The sequence below is a fragment of the Mobula hypostoma genome, chromosome 2 (genome assembly GCF_963921235.1).
Source record: "Mobula hypostoma chromosome 2, sMobHyp1.1, whole genome shotgun sequence".
NCBI lineage: Eukaryota > Metazoa > Chordata > Chondrichthyes > Myliobatiformes > Myliobatidae > Mobula > Mobula hypostoma.
In genome coordinates, this window is record NC_086098.1 from 173,198,104 (window position 1) to 173,224,923 (window position 26,820).

Here is a 26,820-nt window from a genome sequence, read left to right on the forward strand (position 1 = left end):
ACTCATTTGCATGATGGGGCTGTCACTGCCATCATTGGACTTGTCCAATTTTAGTAGACCTTGAATTGAAGAGGCAGTAATGAGTCAATCTCAGATATAAGTGTGGAGTCATTGGTTAAGGGGAACAGAGAAGAGGTTCTGGTGATGAGAATGTGGTTCCTGGATTGTTTGAGTCAAAAGCATTCTTATGGGGAAGGGTGAACATCCAGAGGTCATGTTCAATGTCGATATAAATAACATAGGCAGGAGGAGTGACAAGTTCCTGCAGGGAGAGTTCTAGGGTTTATATGCTATATTAAAGGAGAGGTTCTACATGGTGGTGATTTCAGGATTGCCACCAGTGCCACGTGCAGGTGAGGCCAGAACTAGAAAGATAATGCAGCTTAACACATGGCTAAGGAGATGGTGCAGGAGGGAGGGCTTCACATTTCTGGATCATTCGGCTCTCTTGCGGAGAAGGTGAGAGTTGTATAGAGAGGACAGTTTGCACCTGTACTGGAGGGGGACTAATATCCTTTCTTGAAGGTTTGCTAGAGCTGCTCTGAGGAGTTTAAACTAGAGTCGCAGGGGAATGGGAACCTGAGTGTTAGCAGCTAGTGGATGGGCTGCAGGGAATGAAGATGTTAAGCCTACATACAAACAAGGGAAACAGAATGTTGAACATGGTGAGACTAATGTTCTGAGTTGCATCTATTTCAATGCAATGAGTATTGTAGGCAGTGAGACTTGGCTGCAGTAGGGGCAAGACTGGCAGCTCAGTGTTCCAGCCTTCTGTTGTTTTAGACATGATAGAGGGGGAGGTATTAAAAAGGGAGGGGGTAGCATTATTAGTCAGTGAAAATGTCACAGCTATGCTCAGACCACGCTCGTCTACTGAATCTCTATGGGTGGAACTGAGGAATAAAAAAAGATTGACCACATTAATGTGATTTATTACATTACAGACCCCCAATAGTCAGCAGGATTTAGAGGAACATATTTGTTAGAGAGATAACAGTCAGTTGCAGAAAAATAAAGCAGTTATAGTAGGAGATTTTAACCTTTCACATATTGACTGGGTCTTCCATACTGTAAAAGGACTGGATGAGATCGGGCTTGTCAAATGTATTCAGGAAAATTTCCTTAATCCATATATATAAGTGTCTGAGCTGCATATATTTCAATGCAAGAAGTATTGTCGGAAAGGCAGATAATAGTGCTGAAGATGAGGGAGTTCAGTTTACCAACAGAGGCATTGTGTTATGAGGAGAGGCTCTTCCTAGGACAAACTTGCAGTCAACATGATGAGTAGCAACATAAAAGCAGACAGAATTGAAACGGGTGTTTACAGGACGAAAGGTGTTATATTTGCATTCGCACAGTATACGGAATGTGATAGATGAACATGCAGCACAGTTGCAGATTGGCAGGTATAATATTGTAGGCATCACTGAATCATGGCAGAAGAATTATAGCTGGGAGTTTAATGTCCAAGGATACACATTGCATCGATAGGACAGGCAGGAAGGAAGAGGAGGTAGCGTTGCTCTCTTTTAAAAATGAAATCAAATCATCGGAAACAGGTGGCATCAGGTTAGAGGTGTTGAATCATTGTAGATAGAGCTAAGGAACTGGAAAGGTAAAAACACCCTGATGGAAGTTGTACAGTATACAGACCCCAAAACAGTAGTAAGAATGTGGCCTACAAATTAAAGTGGGAGATAGAAAATGCATGCCTAAAGGGCAAAGTTACAATGGTCATGAGGAATTTCACAAGCAGGTAGATTGGGAAAATTAGGTGTTGGATTCCAGGAAAGGGAATTTCTAGAGTGCCTATGAGATGGCTTTTTAGAGCAGCTCGTGGTTGAGCTCACTTGGGGAGCAGTTGTTCTGCATTAGGTGTTGTGCAATGAACGAGAGTTGACGGGAGAGCTTAAGGTAAAAGAACCCCTGGGGGTAAGTGATCATAATATGAATGAATTTACTCTGAAATTTGAGAAGGAGAAGCTAAAGTCAAATGTATCAGTAATATGGTGAAGTAAGGGGAATTACAGAGTCATGAGAGTGTCGTTGGCCAGAATTGATTTGAAAAGAACACTGGCAAGGATGATGGCAGAGCAGCAATGGCTGGAATTTCTGGAAGCAATTTGGAAGGCACAGGATGTATACATCCCAAAGAGGAAGAAGTATTCTAAAGGCAAGATGACACACTGTGGCTAACAAGAAAAGTCAAAGCCAACATAAAGGCCAAAGGGAGGGCATATAACAGAACAAAAATTAGTGGGAAGTTAGAGGATTGGGAAACCTTTAAAAACCAACAGAAGGCAACTAAAGAAGTCATTAAGAAGGTAAAGATGCAATATGAAAGTAAGCTAGACAATAATATTAAAGAGGATATCAAGTTTCTTCAGATACATAAAGTGTTAAAGAGAGGTGAGAGTGGAAATCAGCCCATTGGAAAATAATGCTGGAGATGTATTAATGAGGGAAGAGGAAACTGAACTGAATAAATATTTTGCATCAGTCTTCACTGTGGAAGATACTAGCAGTATGGTGGAAATTCCAGATGTCAAGGATCATGAAGTGTGTGAAGTTACCATAACTAGGGAGATGGTTCTTGGGAAACTGAAATCTATGAAGGTAGATAAGTCACCTGGACCAGGTGGGGTACACCCAGGGTTTTGAAGGAAGTGGCTGAAGAAGTGGTGGAAGCATTAGTAATGATCTTTGAAGAATCACTAGATTCTGGAATGGTTCCAAAAGACTGGAAAATTGAAATGTCACTCCACTCTTCAAGAAGGGAGATAGGTAAAAGAAAGAAAACTAGAGGCCAGTTAGTCTAACATCAGTGTTGGATGTTGGAGCCCATTATTAAGGATGAGGTCTCAGGGTTCTTGGAGGCGAAGGATAAATTAGGCCGGAGCCAGCATGGTTTCCTCAAGGGAAAATCTTGCCTACAAAGCTGTTGGAAGTCTTTGAAGAAATAGCAAGCAGGGTAGACAAAGGAGAATTGGTTGATGTTGTGAATTTGGATTTTCAGAAGGCCTTTGACAAGGTGCTACACGTAAGGCTTCTTAACAAGCTATGAACGCATGGTATTACAAGAAATATTCTAGCATGGATAAAGCAGTGACTAATTGGCAGGTGGTAAAGAGTGGGAATAAAGGGAGCCTCTTCTGGTTGTCTACCCGTGACTGTGATGCTCCATAGGGTCTGTGCTGGGACCAATTCTTTTTACGTTATACATCAATAATTTGGATGATGGAATTGATGGCTTTGTTGCAATGTTTGCAGATGATATGAAAATAGGTGGAGGGCCAGATAGTTTTGAGGAACTAAAGAGGCTACAGAAGGACTTAGTAATATTAGGAGAATGGGCAAAGAAATAGCAGATGGAATATAGTGTCAGGAAGTGTATGGTCATGCACTTTGGTAGAAAAAGTAAAGAAATTAGGCAGATGACAGAAATGTGTGTAGGGGAATACTTTAGATATCGTGATTATAATTTTTAAAATTTCAAGGTAATTATGGAGAAGCTTAGGGCTGGTTTTCGGGTTGCAATTCAAAATAGAAATTCAAATCAAAATGGATGACCATGGCAAAATCTCAAATGTGCTCGATGAATTGGTTCCCCCAATTAACATCAACTCTCACTGATGTTTCGGGGCTGAACCAGAGTATTGGATACAATAGATGATCTGTCAGACCTGCAGGTAAAGTAGCACCTCACAGGAAAGGACTGTTTGGGGTCCTGAATAATGGTGAGGGAGGAGTAAGAGTAAGTGCCAGGAGGAAGGTAAGTAGGGAGAAATAGTTGGGAAAAGGCTAACTTAGATGGTACCAGAAAGTATCTGGCCAGTGTGAATAAACACAATAACTTCTGCAAATACCGGAAAACCTGGAGGAACATGGCAGATCAGGCAACATCCATGGAAAGAAATAAGTCAACATGTCAGGTTGAGACTCTTTATCAAGATTGGAGAGGAAGCAGGAAGAAGCCAGAATAAGAAAGTGAGGGGAGGGGAAAGAGTACAATGTGGCAGCTGATAGGTGGAATGAGAGAGGGGGAATGAAGTAGCAATCTTAGAGGTGATAGGTGGAAGAGGTACGGGACTGAAGAAGGAATCTGATAGGAGAGAACAGTGGACCATGATCGAAAGTAAATAAGGAGGGGCACTAGAGGGAGGTGACGGGCAGGTGAGGAGAAGAGAAGTAATAGAGGACCCATAATGGAGAATGGAAAAAGAGAGAAGGGGGAGGGGGAGAAATTACTGCATATTATTGAAATTAATGGTTATGCCAACAGATTGGACGTTACCAGACAGAACATGAGTTGTTGCTCCTCTACGCTGAGTGTGGCCTCATTGAGACAGTAGAGGAGGCCATGAACTGTCGGAAGATGGCACAGGAGCATCAGGACTAGGACTACCAGACTGGTAACGGCTTTTTCCCTCAAACTGTGAGATTAATGAATACCTGCCACCAACGAGATCTTGTCACACAGACAGCAAGCTGTTTACTGTTTATCTGTGCTGCACACTACATACTGTACACTTCAAATTATATTATATTTTATTAATTTACTTGTGGTAATATGTTGTTTTATGTGGTGTGTGAGGTATATGATTTGTGGGTGCACCATGGTCTGGAGGAAGATTATCTCATTTGGTTGTAAATATATACAGTCAGACGACAATGAACGTTAACTTGAACTTGAGTGGGAGTTGGAGACTTTAATCATGGTGTGGGTCAATGGGACGAGGCAGGATAATAGTGTGGCACTGGCTAGATGGGTTGAAGTGCCTCCCTCTGTGCGGTAGTGTTCTCTGACTCTGTGACTCCTCGGTAAGTACCGATGAGTAGGTTTCATTAAGGATTTCACCCGCATGCCCATCTCCACTCACTGTTCGCCCCTTTGGTTCCTGTTGCTGATCTGTTGGGCGAGGTGCTAATCTAATCCTGGGCGAGTACGGTTTGGTTTTCCCAATGGTGTTGCACTCGGTCTTTGTCATGTGGAGGGAATGAGGGAGAGCCTGAGTGGTGGATCCATCTTCACTCTCCTGTGTGCTGCTCATCACTAACTCTGCCATCTCGTCTCCCCAGTGGCCGTACAAAGGTCGTCCTCAGGAGAAAGGCTTTTTGTATGAAATTGTTGCGAATAAGTGAACTGGGATTGATGTGGATAAGTGGGATTATTTGGCCAGGTATGTAGGCCTCTCTGTAGTCTTCATCAACTTTTATGAGTGTTTCATCATCTCTGCCTTTTCTCAGTGGGACCACACCTGGAACATGACAAAGTTTATTTGGACCAGGTTTCATTGTTTCTGCTGGAAACTTAATGTTTGAAAATCAGAAATGGCTAAGTCGTGGTCAAGTTCAGTCCTGCCAAAGTGTTTTGGCCCGAAAAATCAACTGTATTCTTTTCCATAGATGTTGCCTGGTCTGCTGCATTTCTCCAGCATTTTGTGTGTGTTGCTCAGATTTCTAACATCTGCAGATTATCTCTTCTTTGAAGTTGTGTGTGTGCACATGTATATGAGCATGTATGTTTTCCATTACCACTTACACCCACCATTGCAAGAAGCTCAGAGATCTCGGCCTTCACCCTGCCTTGTGCAGCTGGATCCTGGACTTCCCGTCAGATCTCCGGCAGGTGGTAAGAGTGGGCTCCCTCACCTCTACCCCTCTGACCCTCAACGCAGTGCCCCTCAGGACCATGTACTAAGCCCCCTCCTTTACTCTCTGTATACCCGTGACTGTGTCGCTATCCACAGCTCCAATCTGCTTATTAAATGTGCTGACGACACTACACTGATTGGCCTAATCTCAAATAATAATGAGGCAGCCTACAGAGAAGAAGTCATCACTCTGACGCAGAAGTGTCAAGAAGACAACCTCTCCCTCAATGTTGCAAAAATAAAGAAGCTGGTTGTGGACTACAGGAGGAATGGACACAGGTTAGCCCCTATTGACATCAATGGATCTGGGTTGAGAGGGTGAACAGCTTTAAGTTCCTCGGCATAAACATGACAGAGGATATCACGTGGTCCTATACATACTGGCTGTGTGGTGAAAAAGAGATTACAGTGCCTCTTTCACCTCAGCGGTTGAAGAATTTGGTATGGGTCCCCAAATCCTAAGAAATTTCTATATAGGGGCACGACTGAGAGCATCCTGACTGGCTGCATCACTGCCTGGTATGGGAACTGTACTTCCCTCAATCGCAGGACTCTGCAGAGAGTGGTGAGGACAGCCCAGCGCATCTATAGGTGTGAACTTCCCACTATTCAGGAAATTTACAAAGACAGGTGTGTAAAAAAGGCCTGGAGGATCATTGAGGACCCGAGTCACCCCAACCACAAACTGTTCTAGCTGCTACCATCCAGGAAATGGTACCGCAGCATAAAAGCCAGGATCAACAGGCTCCGGGACAGCTTCTTCCACCAGGCCATCAGACTGCTTAACTCATGCTGACACAACTGCATTTCTATGTTATATTGACTGTCCTGTTGTACATACTATTTCTTATAAATTTCTATAAATTGCACATTGCACATTTAGACAGAGACGTAACATAAAGATTATTATTCCTCATGTATATGAAGGATGTATATGATGTATAGGATGTATATGATTCCCTTACATATTAGAGGCTGACCTGTTAGATACCATTATGAGTATGAATCCTTTGATTAAGGGTTCTATTGGAAGAATTTATAATTTATTATTACAATGGGATAAGCGTCCTTTGTCTAAGATTAAACAGGATTGGGAAAAGGAACTTAATTTGACTTTCATGACGGAGAATTGGATGCGGATATTGAAGTTGGTTAACTCTTCTTCAATTTGTGCTAGCCATTCATTGATTCAATTTAAAATTGTACATCGTTATCATTTGACAAAGGAGAGACTTTCTAAAATCTTTCCTAATGTTGATAGTCATTGTGATAGATGTAAAACTGAGATAGCTACACTGACACATATGTTTTGGTCTTGTTCTATATTGGAACAGTTCTGGAAGTCGGTTTTCTCAACAATTTCTAAAGCACTTAAAATTAATTTACAACCTAATAAATTAACTGTGCTTTTTGGAACAGTTCCTCAAAATATTCATGGTATTTCTGTGTCTGACCAACATGTTATTGCATTTGTTACATTGATAGCTAGGAGGGCCATTTTGTTGAAGTGGAAGGATACATCAGCTCTCACTTTGTCACAATGCTTCTCTCAAGTGATGCTATGTCTTAGTTTGGAGAAAATTAGAAGTCGAACCTTTGAACCTTTATTTGATTTTGAGAAAAGATGGGGCTAATTTGCTCGTTATTATCATTTGAGTTAATTGATATAATTTTTCCACGATCTAATTGTAAATTCTTTTAGTATATTTTCTTTTCTTGCTGGCGGTTTGATGTTTATTTTTAGAAGCTTTTTGTATGACGCATGACTCCGGGATTGTACACCTAATGAGTTCCCTTTTTTTTTTCTCATTTTCCTGCTTAGTAGATTTTTTTTGTTATCACAAAATTTTGTTTTCAATCTTTAAGATGATGGGTTTTTTTTGAGGCATTGTAAGTATTGTTACTTCGATGTACTCATGTTATTTTTCCTATATATATACAATAAAAAGATTTGAAAAGAAAGAGAGGATGTAATGAGGTGGAGGATAAATGCGTGGCTGAGGGATTGGAGCAGGGGGCAGGGATTCAAGTTTTTGGATCATTGGGACCTCTTTTGGCGCAGGCGTGACCTGTACAAAAAGGACGGGTTACACTTGAATCCTAGGGGGACCAATATCCTGGCAGGGAGATTAGCGAGGGCTACTGAGGTGACTTTAAACTAGAATGGTTGGGGGGTGGGAATCAAATTAAAGAGGCTAGGCGAGAGGAGGTTAGTTCACAACAGGGGGATGGGAACCAGTGCAGAGAGACAGAGGGGTGTAAAGTGAGGGTAGAAGCAAAAAGTACTAAGGAGAAAAGTAAAAGTGGCAGGCCGACAAATCCAGGGCAAGCATTAAAAAGGGCCACTTTTCAACATAATTGTATAAGGGCTAAGAGAGTTGTAAAAGAGTGCCTGAAGGCTTTGTGTGTCAATGCAAGGAGTATTCGTAATAAGGTGGATGAATTGAAAGTGCAGATTGTTATTAATGATTATGATATAGTTGGGATCACAGAGACATGGCTCCAGGGTGATCAGGGATGGGAGCTCAACGTTCAGGGATATTCAATATTCAGGAGGGATAGGCATGAAGGAAGGGAAGGTGGGGTGGCGTTGCTGGTTAAAGAAGAGATTAACGCAATAGAAAGGAAGGACATAAGCCGGGAAGATGTGGAATCGATATGGGTAGAGCTGCGTAACACTAAGAGGCAGAAGACGCTGGTGGGAGTTGTGTACAGGCCACCTAACAGTAGTAGTGAGGTCGGGGATGGTATTAAACAGGAAATTAGAAATGTGTGCAATAAAGGAACAGCAGTTATAATGGGTGACTTCAATCTACATGTAGATTGGGTGAACCAAATTGGTAAAGGTGCTGAGGAAGAGGATTTCTTGGAATGTGTGCCGGATGGTTTTTTGAACCAACATGTCGAGGAACCAACTAGAGAGCAGGCTATTCTGGACTGGGTTTTGAGCAATGAGGAAGGGTTAATTAGCAATCTTGTCGTGAAAGGCCCCTTGGGTAAGAGTGACCATAATATGGTGGAATTCTTCATTAAGATGGAGAGTGACATAGTTAATTCAGAAACAAAGGTTCTGAACTTAAAGAGGGGTAACTTTGAAGGTATGAGACGTGAATTAGCTAAGATAGATTGGCAAATGACACTTAAAGGATTGACGGTGGATATGCAATGGCAAGCATTTAAAGGTTGCATGGATGAACTACAACAATTGTTCATCCCAGTTTGGCAAAAGAATAAATCAAGGAAGGTAGTGCACCCGTGGCTGACAAGAGAAATTAGGGATAGTATCAATTCCAAAGAAGAAGCATACAAATTAGCCAGAGAAAGTGGCTCACCTGAGGACTGGGAGAAATTCAGAGTTCAGCAGAGGAGGACAAAGGGCTTAATTAGGAAGGGGGAAAAAGATTATGAGAGAAAACTGGCAGGGAACATAAAAACTGATTGTAAAAGCTTTTATAGATATGTAAAAAGGAAAAAACTGGTAAAGACAAATGTAGGTCCCCTACAGACAGAAACAGGTGAATTGATTATGGGGAGCAAGGACATGGCAGACCAATTGAATAATTACTTTGGTTCTGTCTTCACTAAGGAGGACATAAATAATCTTCCAGAAATAGTAGGGGACAGAGGGTCCAGTGAGATGGAGGAACTGAGCAAAATACATGTTATTAGGGAAGTGGTGTTAGGTAAATTGAAGGGATTGAAGGCAGATAAATCCCCAGGGTCAGATGGTCTGCATCCTAGAGTGCTTAAGGAAGTAGCCCAAGAAATAGTGGATGCATTAGTGATAATTTTTCAAAACTCATTAGATTCTGGACTAGTTAATGAGGATTGGAGGGTGGCTAATGTAACCCCACTTTTTAAAAAAGGAGGGAGAGAGAAACCGGGGAATTATAGACCGGTTAGCCTAACGTCGGTGGTGGGGAAACTGCTGGAGTCAGTTATCAAAGATGTGATAACAGTACATTTGGAAAGCGGTGAAATCATCGGACAAAGTCAGCATGGATTTGTGAAAGGAAAATCATGTCTGACGAATCTCATAGAATTTTTTAAGGATGTAACTAGTAGAGTGGATAGGGGAGAACCAGTGGATGTGGTATATTTGGATTTTCAAAAGGCTTTTGACAAGGTCCCACACAGGAGATTAGTGTGCAAACTTAAAGCACACGGTATTGGGGGTAGGGTATTGATGTGGATGGAGAATTGGTTAGCAGACAGGAAGCAAAGAGTGGGAATAAACGGGACCTTTTCAGAATGGCAGGCGGTGACTAGTGGGGTACCGCAAGGCTCAGTGCTGGGACCCCAGTTGTTTACAATATATATTAATGACTTGGATGAGGGAATTAAATGCAGCATCTCCAAGTTTGCGGATGACACGAAGCTGGGTGGCAGTGTTAGCAGTGAGGAGGATGCTAAGAGGATGCAGAGTGACTTGGATAGGTTGGGTGAGTGGGCAAATTCATGGCAGATGCAATTTAATGTGGATAAATGTGAAGTTATCCACTTTGGTGGCAAAAATAGGAAAACAGATTATTATCTGAATGGTGGCCGATTAGGAAAAGGGGAGGTGCAACGAGACCTGGGTGTCATTATACACCAGTCATTGAAAGTGGGCATGCAGGTACAGCAGGCGGTGAAAAAGGCGAATGGTATGCTGGCATTTATAGCGAGAGGATTCGAGTACAGGAGCAGGGAGATACTACTGCAGTTGTACAAGGCCTTGGTGAGACCACACCTGGAGTATTGTGTGCAGTTTTGGTCCCGTAATCTGAGGAAAGACATCCTTGCCATAGAGGGAGTACAAAGAAGGTTAACCGATTGATTCCTGGGTTGGCAGGACTTTCATATGAAGAAAGACTGGATGAACTGGGCTTGTACTCATTGGAATTTAGAAGATTGAGGGGGGATCTGATTGAAACGTATAAAATCCTAAAGGGATTGGACAGGCTAGATGCAGGAAGATTGTTCCCGATGTTGGGGAAGTCCAGAACAAGGGGTCACAGTTTGAGGATAAAGGGGAAGCCTTTTAGGACTGAGATTAGGAAAAACTTCTTCACACAGAGAGTGGTGAATCTGTGGAATTCTCTGCCACAGGAAACAGTTGAGGCCAGTTCATTGGCTATATTTAAGAGGGAGTTAGATATGGCCCTTGTGGCTACGGGGATCAGGGGGTATGGAGGGAAGGCTGGGGCAGGGTTCTGAGTTGGATGATCAGCCATGATCATAATAAATGGCGGTGCAGGCTCGAAGGGCCTACTCCTGCACCTATTTTCTATGTTTCTATGTTTCTATGTAAGTAATAAAGTCAATTCAATTCCATTCAATTCAATTCAGAAAGCTGAATTAATTCAACCTGTTCCCTATTGATTCTCACTGATTTTTGTTGATGCACAATAGCATCCTGACTGGATCACAGTTTGATATGGAAATGCTCTGTCTGAGACTGCATGGAATTGCAGAGAGATGCAGACACAGCTCCGACCAACATGAAACCCGGCTTCCTCTCCATGGACTCTGTCTGCAGCTACAGCTGCTTTGGAAAAGCAGTTAACATAATCAAAGACACCTCCCACCCCAGACATTCTCTTGTCTTCTCCTTCCATTGGGCAGAAGATGGAAAAGCTTGAGATCGTACCACCATGTTCAGACAGCTTCATTCTACTGTTATCAGAATTATGAACAGTCCTGTTGAATGATAAAGATGAACTTTTGATCTCTCAATCTATCTTGTTGCAACCCTCCCACTACACTTGTCTATGTGCACTTTCTCTGGAAATGTAACATTATATTCTGCATTCTGAGATTGCTTTTGCCTTTCTCCTACTTTGACATCTTCTCCATGGATTGTCACCTTGTCGTGATGGAGAAGCTTGTGTGGTCCTGAGATCCCAAGAGAGATGCTGTCTGGAGCTATGCTCCTGGTAGGGTAACCCATGGCGGTAAGGTCAAGGGTGAGGTCCCTGACAAAAAACAAACCAACCAAGACCTTAATGGTGGAACAGGCGGATGAAGTTACTTTGAACTCAACGGCTGTGAAGGTGGATGAAGGCTGCAACAAATCCATCAGCTCCAGTCATCGTGGTTTCCATGCCATTGGAATCAGTTGGTTGATTTGTGAAGTATCGTGTGCTTCTTGGAGTGCAACATCAAGTACACGTTAAACAAATACACGCACAGGTGTCTTCACTCTGTGGGCCACTTCTAGCCACTTGAGAGCCCATAAGTAGATCAACGGAATGAAGACCATCATCCTCAACCTCGAGGGATAGCTACGAAGACTACTTTGACATAGTCGTCTTTTAGAACAATGTGATTGGATGAAAAGTGAGACTGAAGCTTTTAACTGCATCTCAGTACATATCGCAATAAACCAATTACCAATGACATGACAGAGGATGCTATCAATGTATCTTTTTATATCTGAAGGGACAACTACCATCTTGGAATCTGGAACAACTTTGACTATCAACGCATCCTGAAGTATGCTTGAGTTTGTGAAGTCGACAACATGAAGATCATATGCATTCGAGATAAGGTGATGAATGTTTTGAGAAGCCACAGAGTCTCTTGAGTTTGGTTTGAAAAGCCTTGGCTTATCCAGCCTGAGCTAATTGTAACTGTTGTATATTGTCAGTCAGAAATATTATCTCAAAGATAGTTATACTAGCACCATGGAGAAGTACACACATCCAGAGTAGCACCAACAAAGTGCTGAAGGAAGTAAGGAGGGCAGGCAGCATCAATGGAGGGAAATAAAGAGTCTATGTTTTGGGCTGATACCCTACATTAGGAGCAGAAATGAAATGACAAGAAGCCAGACTAAGAAGTTGGGGCAGGGGTAAGGGAAAGAGTAAAAGCTGGAAGGTGACAGGTGAAGTCAGGTGGAGGGAAGGTAGGTGAGTGGGAAAGGGAGATAAAGTGAGTAACTGAGTGTTAATAGGTGGAAAAGGTATTAGGCCGAAGAAGAAGACATCGGAGAGGAGAGTGGAACATGGAGAAAGGAACTAAGGAGGAGTACCAGATAGAGATGATGAATGAATGTGCAAAGGGTTAAAGAGTTAGAGTACAGCAGAGATCACAGAGGCGGATCATTGAGAAAGGATCTCACTGAACTACAGTAGAAGAGAAGATTTAGACTTTAGGGTAGCCATAACTTTTACAGGGCTAATGGTATTATTCTTAGCAGTGAGGAGGAACACATCTTGGGATCCACATTCATAACCCTCAAAGTTGCTGCACCAGTTGATAGGATTATTCAGAAGGAATATGGTTTGTTGGTCTTCAGTAGTCATGGGATTGAGTTCAAGAGCCACAAAGAAATGGTTTCCTCCTGGATTGAAGGAGGATGAGAGATGACTTGGTAGAGGTGTAAAAGGTGATAAGAAGCATAGATAGTTCCAATTCAGAAAATTTTTTGATCTTAACCAATTTGGGCTAGCGATTCCTATTTTAGGTAACATATTTTTTCCTCCCTCTTTTACGGCTCGTGCTTTTCAAATTTGGAAGACTAAGGGTATTTCACGGTTTTTGGATTTATTTTTAGCTGGTTCCCTTATGTCTTTTGAACAATTATCTAATAAATATAATTTATCAAGAATACATTTTTTTAGATATCTACAAGTTAGAAATTTCCTAAGTACTATACTTTCTTCTTTTCCAATGCTTCCTCCTACATACATTTTAGATACTATAATTAACCTTAATCCATGTCAGAAAGGTGCATCGGCTATGATTTATAATATTATTATGAAACTTAGGAAAGCTCCATTTGATAAGATTAGGGTAGATTGGGAACAGGAATTGGGGTCTATCATTTCCGTGGATGACTGGGGGCAGATTTTACAATTAGTCAATACTTCCTCTATTTGTGCTAAACATTCCTTAATTCAATTTAAAGTTGTTCATAGAGCACATATGTCCAAAGATAAATTAGCTTGTTTTTATTCTCATATTAATCCTTTTTGTGATAGATGTCCGGGGCAGATAGCCTCTTTAACTCATATGTTTTGGTCTTGTCCTACTCTGGAAACTTTTTGGAGAGACATTTTTAATATTATCTCAAAGGTATTGAATATAGATATCTCTCCTCATCCTATTACTGCTATCTTTGGACTACCTAAAATTTCCAGTAATCTTTCTCCTTCAGCCCGTAGAATGGTTGCATTTCTTACTTTAATGGCGAAAAGATGTATCTTACAACATTGGAAAGAGCTTAACCCTCCAACCACCTTTTTTTGGTTTTCTCAGACGATACTATGCTTGAATTTGGAGAAAATTAGAAGCAATCTTTATGATTCCTCACTTAAATTTGAACAGACCTGGAGATCTTTTATTCAATATTTTCATTTAATGTAATTTTTTTCTTCTTCTCTTTTTTGCACCATATTTATATACCCTTCTTGTTTTTTTTTACTGTTTTTAATGGAGGTCGGGTTTGAGGACGTGATTTTAAGTTCTTTAACTCTACTTGGTTCCAAGTTAGCCCATTGCTTTGCTTTTAGTTAGTTGCACGGTGGGTTTTTTTTGGGGGTTTTTTTTTACCTTTTCTCAATTGATATATATATATATATATATGAAAATTAGTATACTATTATGTTACCTCAGTATGTTATGTTTAAATTACATTGTTTGTATCACTTTGTTTTCTGTATTAATATCTCCTGTAATTTTATTATATTCTAACGGTGTATTAGTGCCTATATGACTTACCTTTTTGTATACTTATTCAATAAAAAGATTTAAAAAGAAAGAAGAAGCATAGATAGAGTGGACTGCCAGCGACATTTTACCATCGCAGAAATGGATAATACAAGGGGGCATAATTTTAAGGTGATTGTAGTGAAATATAGTTGGGTGTCAGAGGTAGGTTTGGCTTACTAAGAGAGTGGTGGGTGTGTGGACTGTACCATCAGGGGTTGTGGTAGACGCAGATACGTTATGGATATTTATGGTACTCTTAGATAGGCAATGGATGGAAGGAAAACGGAGGGTTATGTAGGAGGGAAGTGATGGATTGATTGTGGAGTAGTTTCAATGGTCAGCACTATGGTGTAATGGTCTATGTTCTCACTCATTCAGAACCTGCTGACCATTTAGAAATTCATCTGCAGATATAAAACCAATTTAAAGTTAAACATGGAAAATTAAGTAAAATGGGGAAGAGGGGCCACAAATAATATAGGTGTAGAGGTTTAAGAGTGGTGTTGAGACAACGGTCAATTTACAGGAATGGCTGTTGGATAATAATTTGACATTAAAATCGCTGAATGAATGGGGTTATGTGATGGAGCAGAGATATTGGCATCTGTCGGATCTGTGAACGGGCATAAAAGTCATCATCATGGGATCAGTGAATAACTTGCATGTAGACACTCTTCAATTCCTGCAGTGTCATAGTGACAGGATCATTCACTGCTCGGATCTGTTCCTGAAACAAACATGGTGATATGATCTCTCATTTCCTTTCTTGCTCTACAGGTAGTTGGCAACCTGTACAACATGTTTTACACATGTAATACATTACATCGCACGGCCTGTCAGCTCAAAGTGGTCAACATCATTGAGAGCATGTGAGTATTCCTGCAGTGTGGCTGGTACGGTGCTTTCTCTCATTTTACATCCTTGCGTCCACCCACTCATCTTCTCCCAGCCCTTGTGTTGGTGAAAGGCACTGGCCTGTGTGAAAGGCACTGTGACCACATGGGTCAGCCTTTGGCTACTAACTGACAGATAATTTGGTCAGGTCCTTTACTAACCAGAACGTGGTGTGTTTGTTGCAGTGTTCACTCGGGTGTTGCTGATGAGTAGAGAATCTGAAGACGTGTTTCTTTCACCTTCCTCTCCCATAGCCCAAGTATGCTGAGGCCATTCCCACATCCATTTCTTGTGTTTGCTGTCAACATCATGAGGAGGCTGTGGGACAACAGTACTGACACGATTCTAAACATGTTCATCCATTAGGATCACGGAAGCAATGGTGTTGGCAGATCCACACATCCTGATCAGCGGCTCAGGTGGGAAGCAGTTTAAAATGTCAACAGCCATTGATGACATGGAGGCTTACACCAAACTCACAGGTGAGTACTCCTCTCCTTAAGTCTGACCAGAATTTACTCCTTAGTCCTGGATGTTCACTTCACAGGACAAGGCCATCCAGCCATTGCTACCAATAAGTGAGTGTCCACCAATAAATCCCACTGCCCTGGTCTTTCCCCTGTTGGCCGTCATTCTTTCGCTGTTTATTTGAAGATCAAATTCTGTTTTGCAGGTTTCTCTGGGCAAGCCTTGTCATCACTCCAGCCTGTTGCATTTTGTTATAAAATAGCACCCCGTATTCTATCTGGGTAATCTTCAACCTGGCACATGAAAATGGAATTCTCAGACTCCCAGTAACTGCTCCTCCTCTGTCCCTTTTCCACTTTATTCTGTTCTCTCTCCTCCTGGTCCAACTGGCCTCCATCACCCTGCCTCTTTCCCCTTCCCTGCTTGAGGATGTTGCAGTGCTTCTCTCTGGATCCTCAGTAATAGCTACATCCTCTTCACTGTTCAATTCCGGTATACTTGGTGTAAAATTTCACTCTAAATTTCTTTCTCCATCTCAGCATCCACTTCTTAAGCTGGATTCATCATCTCCAAGGCCAAGTCCCTTGGGCTACAGATGCCATTACCAAAAAATAACACCAACTATTCCATCTGGGTTATCTCCAAACTGGCAACAAGAACATTGCATTCTCAAACTCCCAGCAACTGCTCCCCCTCCGTCCTTTTTCCCCTTTGTTCTTTCCTTTACTCAGGCTAAAGGCAGCAACTGGTGAAACAGTTTTATACTCAGGAAGGGGAGATGGTCAGCATCATGATGGTGTAGCTGTCATTTTGAAGAAAGACATTGAGAAGTGCTTGCTGGAGTGGAAACCAATCTACAGTAGAATGATGAGAGTCAGGCTGAGAGGGAAGCGAGTGAACATGACTGTGATGCAGTGCTACGCTCCAACTAATGATAGTGGTATTGAAGAAAAGGACAGCTTCTATGAACAGCTGCAATTAGAGGTAGAGTTAACACCATGCCATGGAATAATCATCGTCATGGGAGATCTAAACACCAAAGTGTTGAATAACTAGGGCCTGCAATGTGCTGTAGATTTCTATGTTCTATGTTCTATCAACTTGCACTTCACTAGGGTCATGGGCACCATGGATGTGAAACAATAAATAACAATGGTGAAAGACTGTTAAAATTCTGTGCCATGAACAATCTGGTCAAAGTAGGGACCTTCTTTCCACACCATGAAATCCATAAACTGACATGGTGCTCACCCAGCGGACATGACAAGAACCTGATTGATCAACAGCCCACTCCAAGATGGTGCTGGTGTACATTGGCGACTCTCAGTGGGTTGCAGGAAATTGTACTAGTTTTCCTCTTAAATATACTCCTTCTGAACTACTTTTGCTTCATCTGCAGAATATAAATTTTCCTCTTAACAATGGACAATTAAATTACATCAATGATCTTCAGATCTCACTGTCACGGTCCGGTCCAGTCCATTGACTCCTCAATTCAGTTAATTTCCTTTTCCCTGTGTTCCACTGGGCTCCTTGATTAGGGCACCTGATCCTCATTCAGACCAGCAGTATAAGAACTCCAGCTTACATCTACTCACGGCTGGTTCATCACCTCAGCAGTATGGCTATGCTCGTTCCAAGCCACCGAGAATGAGTCAAGTCGAGAGCCTGCCATACGCAGTTCCTGGGTTGAGTCGAGAGCCTGCCGTCCAGCTGAGTTTTGTTGGTCATTTGCCGCTTCACGTACTACCTGGAGCTGAGATACGAATGGACTGTCATTTGTTTTTGTCGTCTTGTGTCCGGCTGAGTATTGCTGGCTGTTTGCTGCTGCTCCGAGCCGCGATACGAATTGTCTGTCATTGTTTGGTTTTGTCGCTTGGTGGCCAAGTCCAAGTCCAGGCTTGGTGTCCAAGTCAAGCCCAAGTCCAGGCTCTGAGTCCCAGTCAAGTCCAAGTCCATGCTCGGCCAGCATGTGCTCGTCTAGAGGAAGACACCTGCAATACATCTGCATGTTATACCTGCAATACAACTTATTGCATCTGCCCTTTTGGATGTCTGGCACTTAGGCAACTCATCAGTCATATTATGTGCATAGAAATTCTGTCAAGTTTTAGATGTTTCCTAAGCCGTTCTCCGTGCCTGTGTCCTGCACTTGGGTCCGCACCCAACGCCCCATTGTAACACTCATGTTCGACAGTTGAATACGGACCGGTTCAGTGTGGTGCCTTTAAGGGTCAACGGCATGGCTGAAAGCACAGCAGGAGAGATTGAATTCAAACCAGGATGAAGTGCAGGGGGATGAGGCCTCCTCTATCCAACATCTTGTTGGCGAACGTGCAGTCGCTGGAAAATAAGATTGACAATCTCAGGACAAGGCTGCTGTCTCAGAGGCAGATAAGGCAGATCTCAGTTGTTGTTGCACTGAAACTTGGTTAAATGTGGACACACCTGGCACAGTGATACAACCGGAAGGTTTTACGATTTTCAGAATAGATCAAAACTTCAACTCTGAGAAGGGAAAAGGTGGCAGCGGAAGGTTTTTAGTCAATTCCGTTAAGTAGATTAACGTTGGGGTTATTTCAACTTGTTGTCCCCTGAATGAGGACAATTATAGATTAAATGTAGACTGCTCTGCATGGAGATCTCATCTGTGATCCTGACCGCAGTTTACATACCACCAGCGGCTAATTATAAGCAAACATTTGTGAAAGTGCATGAAGCTGTCTGTGAACAAGAAACGTACCATCCTGATGCATTGTAAAGAGGTCCCAACGCATGAGACTACTGCTACACTACGATGCAGAATGCCTGTTGTTTGTTCCAGAGACCACATTTTGGCAAGTCAGATCATTTGGCTGACCTTCCACTACCTGAATACAGACAGAGACTAAAGAGCAAGACTCCAGAGATCAAGACAAGTAAGAGGTGGTTTTGGGAGGCAGAGGAATGACTACAGGATTGCCTTGAGTCAGTGGACTGGGCCGTGTTCAAGAACTCACCTGAGGTGCTGAGTGACTTTGCCAGAGTCATTACAAACTTTATTAAAACAGCAATGGATGAGTGTGTCCCCACAAAATCCTTCTGGGTTTTTGTCAATCAGAAGCCCTGGATGAACAATGAAATCTGGAATTTGCTGAGAGCTACATCAGAGGCATTCAAGTTTGGAGATCAAGAATGCTACAAAAAGTGTAGGTATGATCTCCGGAAAGCTGTCTCTCAGGCGAAGTGGAGATTCCGGACTAGACTAGAATCAAGGAGGGATGTTCAACAGCTGTGACAGGGTTTGAATCCCATAACCTCCTACAAAGTTAAATCTTGTGACATTGGGGACAGCAGAACTTCACTTCCAGATGAGCTCAATGCCAAACAGTCATCATTTCATACAATGAGCCTCTGGAAGATCCTCTGTATTTTCTGGCCAAGAAGGATCTCCAACCATGCCCTTCTCTTTCAGAGTCATCAAGAGGACTTGGCCACAATCATCATGAGGAAACAGTGGAGATAGATTTGGCACATGATGATAAGAGAGGCCAACTCCATCATCAAGACAGTACTTCATTGGACCCCTGAAGGGTAGAGGAAACACAAGAGACCAAAGACAACTTGATGCCACATCACTGAGGCAGAAATGAGGACCCTGAATTACACTTGGCGCACAGTAGAGAACATGGCCATGGACAGACAGAGACGATGGACCTTCTTTGCTGCCCTAAACACCAGCTGGGTAATAGGTAGTAACTACAAAATTTTAAAAAATTATATAAAATTTTTACAAGAAGGAGCACAATTAGAACAAAAATTCCACTTTAGCAGAAAGTGATCAAACTGGTCACAGTATTGGTAAATGTGGTGACTAGGCTTGTGTCGGCTGCTTCAAGAACCGAATGGTTGAAGAACAGTGGCTGTTCTGGAACTTCACTACGTACACATCACTGCACCTTCTGATTACTCCTCCAGGCAGAAGGCAGTGAGACTTCCCTTCAAACAAGTGAAGAAAGTAAGAATCCAGAGTAATAGAAGGCCATTTGGTCCATCGAACATTCTCGACTATTAAAGACCATGGCAGAAATTCTATCTCTGCAGCATCTCTGTATTCCTTGATTCCCTTACAAAAGTCCACCGACTGTGGGCAATGTATTCAGAGGATGGGTATTCCATTGACAAACATGCTGTACCACGGAATTTATGATGTTATGGTTGGTCTCGTGGTCTGTAGTCAAAAACATTGAGAGATTTTAAGCAAAAAACTGTACATCACTAATCACTTTTCTAAATTAATGTAAAATCATCCCTTTTTTTTTGGAAAAGTACAAATCCTTCGACGCAGAACTTGGAGCAAACTGTTAACATCCGGTCTCCTGGCATTCAGGATGAGTTAGTAAATTGGATTTTACATTAGCTTCATAGGTGAACCCTGAGAGTAGTTTGTAGATTGTTGTCTCGCTAACTGGAGGCCTGTGACTAGTGTGGCGTAGGGATCGGTGCTGAATCCATTGTTGTTTGTCATCTATACGTCAGCATTCCACAGTTCAGCTCATTTAGAGGATGATAAGTAATATTTTGATTTCTGTACTGCTACTCTTGCTGCTATTGAGATTTGTTTTTCCTTTTGTAATGTGTTTGTGCTAGTTCCAATAGTGTTTACTTGTGGCCTTGCACATGTGTATCATCTCATTGGTTTAGGAATATATATGTGAAACCCTGATCTGAACCAGGAAAAAGCACATAATGAATTTTTAAATAATTTTAAGAATTATAAAACGAATCTCAATAGCAGTAAGTAATAGCAATGTAGAAATCAAAATAATACTTATCATCCTCTAAATGAGCTGATCTGTGGAATGCCGACAGACTTTCACGCAGCCTCTCCTCTGTCTAAGTCCAAGTTTAATTCTGACTCGACATACTCTGACTCTCTCAATGTACTGTTCCCTATCTCAACACTGGCCACCAGTCGTGCTCTAGCCTTGGACAAAACACTCAGCTCTTGCATCAAGCAGGTGTCCCTTTTATACCCGTCAAAACCCTTTACACTGGTGCTTTTCCATGCATGTGATACCTGCACCATGAAATCAGCTTCCAGTGAAAGTCATGTTTTCACCATCTTCCATTGTTATGGCTGTACACGTGTACTCCCCTAATTTTCTCAAACTTTGCTGTCGACTGGGTCTCTTGTACTCTTCTAAATAATCTCACTGCAAATTAGCACCATTTTGTCTCTCAGACTTCCATTTTATTTTAGTGTATACCAAGTGGGAATCACATTGAACTTTTTCCTTACAAGACTATGGTACAGGAATAGGCCAAAGTGACTCGACAGAATAACAGTTTGGCATGTACAGGATAGGCCTGGGTCTGTGTCGTTTTGCTCTATAACTGTATAACTCTAATCAGTACGAATCACACATTTATCTTCCCAATTCGCTTTAAGTCAACCAGAAAACAAAAGTTTATTAGATCAGTGCAATTACATGTTATTATAATGTTTTTCATTGATCTTGTATTTTGTTTTTACAGACAGTATCTTTGAACAGATTCTGAATTCCTCTGAACCTGAGCTGGAAGAGACACGGACAATCCTGAACAACATCATAAACCGCAGATTGTACAAATGTATTGGGCAGACACAGGCTGAAGGGAAAGCAATTAAACAGGTAATTATTACTCGGACTGGTAGTCTCTGCCACAACTCTCTATATTACGCCCACAACCAGAAGGCAGCGAACCTTCCCTTGAAACAAGCTGAGAATGGAAGAGTCAAGTGTAATAATAATCCTTTAAGCCCTTTAAGGCTCTCTGCTATTCAACATTATGGCTGTTCTACCTCAGCATCATGTTCCTGCACCATTCCAACACCCTTGATTCAAGCCTGCTCTGCCATTTTGTCATGGCTGGTGGATTTCTCTCAATTTAGAGGAACAGACAGAAGATTCTGTGAGCCTGATAGAGATACCCGCATGGTGTGTTGCCTCCCAGTGCCAGGGTACGGGGTGTCTCGGATCGGGTCCAGAATATTCTGAAGGGGGAGGGCAACCATCCAGTTGTCTTGGTACATGTTGGTACCAATGACATAGATAGGAAAAGGGAGGAGGTCCTGAAGAGAGATTTCCAGGAGTTAGGAAGGAAGCTGAGAAGCAGGACCTCCAGGGTAGTAATCTCGGGATTGCTACCTGTGCCACATGCTAGTGAGGGCAAGAATAATAGGATCAGGCAGATGAATGCATGGCTGACAGACTGGTGCAGGGAGCAGGGCTTCAGATTTTTGGATCATTGGGATCTCTTCTGGGGGGAGTATGACCTGTTCAAAATGAACGGGTAGCACCTGAACCCGAAGGGGACCAATATCCTGGCGGGAAGGATTAATGGAGCTGCTAGGGAGGTTTTAAACTAATTTGACAGGGGGATGGGAACCGGAATGATAGAGTGGAGGAAGGGGAAAACAGAAATAAATCTAAGATAGTGAGCAGTAAAGATGTCAGGAAAGACAGGCAGGTGATGGGGCAAATTTGCAGCCATTGGGATGAGTTGCAGTGCAGTAAAGTTGCAGTGTAATCAAAGCAAAAAGTACCAAATACTGGTCTTAAGGTGTTATACTTAAATGCACGTAGCATAAGGAATAAGGTGGATGATCTTGTCGTACAGCTACAGATTGGCAAGTATGATATTGTGGCCATCACTGAGACGTAGCTAAAGGATGCATGTCTCTAGGAGCTGAACGTCCAAGGATACACGGTGTATCGGAAGGATAGCTAGGTAGGCAGAGGGGGAGGCGTGGCTTTATTGGTAAGAAATGATATCAAATCATTAGAAAGAGGTGACATAGGATCGGAAGGTGCAGAATCTTTATGGGTTGAGCTAAGAAATCGCAGGGGTAAAAGGACCCTGATGGCAGTTATTTATAGGCCTCCTAACAGCTGCAGTAATGTGGACTACAAATTACAATAGGAAATAGAAAAGGCTTGTCAGAAGGGCAGTGTTATGATAATTGTGGGGGATTTTAACATGCGAGTGGATTGGGAAAATCAGGTCAGCACTGGATCTCAAGAGAGAGAATTTGTAGAATGTCTGCGAGATGGCTTTTTGGAACAGCTTGTTGTTGAGCCCACTAGGGGATCAGCTGTACTGGATTGGGTATTGTGTAATGAACCAGAGGTGATTAGAGAGATTGAGGTGAAGGAACCCTTAGGAGACAGTGATCATAACATGATTGAGTTCACTGTGAAATTTGAAAAAGAGAAGCCGAAGTCTGATATGTCGGTATTTCAGTGGAGTAAAGGAAATTACAGTGGCATGAGAGAGGAACTGGCCAAAGTTGACTGGAAAGGGACACTGGCGGGAAGGACAGCAGAGCAGCAGTGGCTGGAGTTTATGGGAGAAGTGAGGAAGGTGCAAGACAGGTATATTCCAGAAAAGAAGAAATTTTTGAATGGAAAAAGGATGCAACCGTGGCTGACAAGAGAAGTCAAAGCCAAAGTTAAAGCAAAGGAGAGGGCATACAAGGAAGCAAAAATTAGTGGGAAGGCAGAGGATTGGGAAGTTTTTAAAAGCTTACAAAAGGAAACTAAGAAGGTCATTAAGAGGGAAAAGATGAACTATGAAAGGAAGCTAGCAAATAATATCAAGGAGGATACTAAAAGCTTTTTCAAGTATATAAAGAGTAAAGGACAGGTGAGCATAGATATAGGACCGATAGAAAATGATGCTGGAGAAATTGTAATGGGAGATAAGGAGATGGCGGAGGAACTGAACGAGTATTTTGCATCAGTCTTCACTGAGGAAGACATCAGCAGTATACCAGACACTCAAGGGTGGCAGGAAAGAGAAGTGTATGCGGTCACAATTATGACAGAGAAAGTACTCAGGAAGCTGAATAGTCTAAGGGTAGATAAATCTCCCAGACCAGATGGAATGCACCCACGTGTTCTGAAGGAAGTAGCTGTGGAGATTGCGGAGGCATTAGCAATGATCTTCCAAAAGTTGATAGATTCTGGCATGGTTCCGGAGGACTGGAAGATTGCAAGTGTCACTCCGCTATCTAAGAAGGGGGCAAGGAAGCAAAAAGGAAATTATAGACCTGTTAGCTTGACATCGGTGGTTGGGAAGTTGTTGGAGTCGATTGTCAAGGATGAGGTTACAGAGTACCTGGAGGCATATGACAAGATAAGCAGAACTCAGCATGGTTTCCTTCAAGGAAAATCCTGCCTGACAAACCTATTACAATTTTTTGAGGAAATTACAAGTAGGCTAGACAAGGGAGATGCAGTGGATGTTGTATATTTGGATTTTCAGAAGGCCTTTGACAAGGTGCCACACATGAGGCTGCTTAACAAGATAAGAGCCCATGGAACTACGGGAAAGTTACATATGTGGATAGGGCATTGGCTGATTGGCAGGAAATAGAGAGTGGGAATAAAGGGATCTTATTCTGGTTGGCTGCCAGTTACCAGTGGTGTTCCACAGGGGTCCGTGTTGGGGCCGCTTCTTTTTACATTGTACATCAACGATTTGGATTATGGAATAGATGGCTTTGTGGCTAAGTTTGCTGATGATACAAAGATAGGTGGAGGGGCCAGTAGTGCTGAGGAAACAGAGAGTCTGCAGAAAGACTTGGATAGATTGGAAGAATGGGCAAAGAAATGGCAAATGAAATAGAATGTTGGAAAGTGTATGGTTATGCGCTTTGGCAGAGGAAATAAATGGGCAGACTATTATTTAAATGGGGAGAGAATTCAAAGTTCTGAGATGCAACGGGACTTGGGAGCCCTCATGCAGGATTCCCTTAAGGTTAACCTCCAGGTTGAGTGGGTGGTGAAGAAGGTGAATATAATCTTGGCATTCATTTCTAGAGGAATAGAGTATAGGAGCAGGGATGTGATGTTGAGGCTCTATAAAGCGCTGGTAAGACCTCACTTGGAGTACTGTGGGCAGTTTTGGTCTCCTTATTTAAGAAAGGATATGCTGATGTTGGAGAGGGTACAGAGAAGATTCACTAGAATGATTCCGGGAATGAGAGGGTTAACATATAAGGAACGTTTGTCCACTCTTGGACTGAACTCCTTGGAGTTTAGAAGAATGAGGGGGGGAACTCATAGAAACATTTCGAATGTTAAAAGGCATGGACAGAGTGGAAGTGGCAAAGTTGTTTCCCATGATGGGGGAGTCTAGTACGAGAGGGCATGACTTAAGGATTGAAGGGCACCCATTCAGAACAGAGATGCAAAGAAATTTTTTTAGCCAGAGAGTGGTGAATCTGTGGAATTTGTTGCCACGAGTGGCAGTGGAGGCCAAGTCATTGGGTGTATTTAAGGCTTAGATTGATAGGTATCTGAGTAGCCAGGGCATCAAAGGTTATGGTGAGAAGGCGGGGGAGTAGGACTAAATGGGAGAATGAATCAGCTCATGATAAAATAGCGGAGCAGACTTGATGGGCTGAATGGGCGACTTCTGCTCCTTTGTCTTATGGTCTTACTTTCCTGCCTTCTTCCATATCCCTTCAGGCACTGACTACTCTGCCTCAAATATACCCCAATGACTTGGCGTTCACAGCCGCATGTGGCAATATGTTCCACATATACACCACACTCCGGCTAAAGAAATACTTCCTTATCTCCTTTCTCAATGGACGTACCTTTATTCCAGTCTTAGACTCCAACACCAGATGAAACATCCTCTCCAAACCTATTCTGTCAAGGCCTTTTAACATTTGTTAGGTCTCACTGAGATGTCCCCTCATTCCCAGAATGCCAGTGATTTTTGGCCCAGAGCCATATGATAAGATATGATATGATAAGCTCCTCATATGATAACCCTTTCAATCTCGGAATCATTTTTGTGAACCTCCATTGAAACCTCTGCAATGATAGCACATCCTTTCTTAGATAAGGGGCTCAAGACTGCTCACAGTACTCCAAATGAGGCCTCACCAGCACCTTATACAGCCTTAACATTACATTCTTGCTTTTATATTATAATCCTCTCCAAATGAATGCTAACATTGCATTTGCCTTCCTCACCACCAACTTAACCTGCAAATTCACATTCAGGGAGTCCTGCACGAGGGCATCCAAGTCCCTTTGCACCTCAGATTTTAGAATTTTCTCTCCATTTCGAGAACAGTCTACACTTTTATTTCTTCTACTAAAGTGCATGACCATACCCTTCCCAACACTATTTCATCTACCGTTTCTATGTCCATTCTCCCATTCTGTCTAAGTCCTTCCGTAGACTCTCTGCTTCCTCAAACTACCTGCCCCTCCACTTATCTTTATATTGTCGCAAACCTGGCGCAAAGCCATTAATTCTGTCACCCAAATTATTGATGTATAACGCAAAAAGTGCAGTCTCAACACACACCCCATGGAACACCACTTGTCAACGGCAGCAAACCAGAAAAGGCTCGATTTATTCCCACTCTTTGCCTCCTGCCAATTAGCTAATGCTCTATCCATGGTAATGTATTTCCTGTAATACAACGGACTTTTAACTTGTCAAGCAGTCTCACTTGTCAAAACTCTGTGAAAATCCTAGTAGATAACATACTCCGATTCTCATTTGTCTATCCTGCTTGTTATTTCTTCAAAGAAGTCCACCAAATTTATCAGGCAAAATTTTCCCTGAAGGGAACCGTGCCTGCTACACCCTATTTTATCATATGCCTCCAAGTAGCAGAAACCACATCCTTAACAATCAATTCCAACATTTTCCCAGCTACTGAGATCAAACTAACTGGCCTGTAATTTTCTTCCTTCTGCCTCTCGCCCCCCTTGAAGTGTGGAGTGACATTTGCAACTTTCCAATCCTCTGGAACTATACCACAGTCCATCGATTCTTGAAAAATCAATACTAATGCCTTTACAATCTCTTCAGCCACCTCTATCAGAACCCTGGAGTGTACACCATCTGGTCTACGTGACTTATCTACCTTCAGACCTTTCAGTTTCTCCAGCACCTTCTCCCTAGTAATGGGAACTTCACTCACTTCTGTCCCCAACACGCTCAAACTTCCAGAATATTGCTAGTGTCTTCCACAGTGAAGACTGATGCAAAATACTTATTCAGTTCATGGGCCATTTTGTTATCCCCCATTACTACCTCCCCAACATCA

At 42.3% G+C, this 26,820-nt stretch overlaps 1 pseudogene; it reads left to right on the plus strand.

Annotated features, from left to right (window-relative positions):
- The window catches only part of LOC134357753 (deoxynucleoside triphosphate triphosphohydrolase SAMHD1-like), a 73,050-nt pseudogene that overhangs the window by 39,038 nt on the left and 7,192 nt on the right, over positions 1-26,820 (plus strand).